A 1437-nucleotide genomic window follows, 5' to 3' on the forward strand; every position below is an offset into this window, starting at 1 on the left:
TCCAGTCCCCAGCTTGCTATGGGGTGCCAGAGGTCCCCCTAGCGTCTTGGATCTTAAGGGGACTGTACAGTTACCTGAATCATGAACCTTGTATCTTAGGCTGGTCTCAAACTAACTAAGTAGCTGAGGATGACCTTGACTCATGAGATTCCTCTACCTTGAGAACGCACGGACTTCAGGCCCACACCACCCTGTCCTGTTCACAGTTCCCACCGTGCTGGTTCCTTGAAATTACACTCCACTTTGCTTGTGGTTGTTAAATCCACAAGCCTAGGACAGTAATAGTACCACGGTGTCAGGAAGGGCCGAGTGGCTGCTGACTACCTGCAGGTTGTTGCTATATGGATCAAACCTGAGGGACAGTGACATCACTTTATTGTAAGACCTACCCATATAGCAGTAGTGGTCAAAATGTCACTGTAAAGATCCGTTTCCGGGCTGGGGTGGAAGGTCAGAGGCCGAGAGCTTATGTAGCATGTTTTAGAGTCCGGAAGTCCTTCAGTCCTGGGGTTCTTTCAAGCAGTCTCCATTACCCGGTCCCTAGGGGAAAACGCCACGGCTTATATCAAATAATGTTCCTCCCGGCTAAGTTCTCTGAAGTTTAAGCAAGAATAAAGGTTACCCCCAAGTACACATATACAAACACGAAGCTGGGTAAACTGTCTGTTGAGATGTTAGCTGTGAGCTGCACGAAGAAACCTGCTAAGTGCAGGCTGATCTCAAAGTCCCTGTATGGCCTCAGGCTAGCCTTTAACACTCTCTCTCTCTCTCTCTCTCTCTCTCTCTCTCTCTCTCTCTCTCTCTCCCTCCCTCCCCCCATCCCCCTCCCTCCCTCCCTCCCTCCCTCCCTCCCTCCCTCCCTCCCTCCCTCTCTCTCTCTCTCTCTCTCTCTCTCTCTCTCTCTCTCTCTCTCTCTCTCTCTCTCCTCTTGTGTGTGTCAGCCTATAAACAAAGAATCCAAGTATGGGCCACTGCCCTTCTGAGTGAGGCCTTAATTTAGTATCAACACTTGATCCAATGAAAGCCTTCTGAGGGCTCTCAGGGACTGGCTTTCGATTGTTCCTCTGGGGCTGGGTGGGGACATTTCTTACCAATAACTTTCCTTAGAGCAAGGGAATCCCTAAGGACTGGATGGAAAGCTTTGTTTGAAGCCTTTTAAGTGTTCCCAGGGGACAATAGTATTTTCCTTCTGTTTTTCTGTGGGGCAAAGGTGTGTTCTTTGAGACAGGATCTTGCTGTGTAGCCCAGGCCGGCCCGGAACTCTTGACAACCCTTCTGCCTCAGCATCTGAGTGTGCTGGGATTACATATATTTTGTGGGCAAGGTTTTTATTACAATGACGTATTGTTAGTCGCATTCCTTCTGGCCCACGTAATATAAATGTTTACATTTATTTGTAAACCTTGACGTTTCTGGATAATCATGTTACTTATTGCT

The sequence above is a fragment of the Microtus pennsylvanicus genome, chromosome 8 (genome assembly GCF_037038515.1).
Source record: "Microtus pennsylvanicus isolate mMicPen1 chromosome 8, mMicPen1.hap1, whole genome shotgun sequence".
In the NCBI taxonomy this organism is placed as follows: Eukaryota; Metazoa; Chordata; class Mammalia; order Rodentia; family Cricetidae; genus Microtus; species Microtus pennsylvanicus.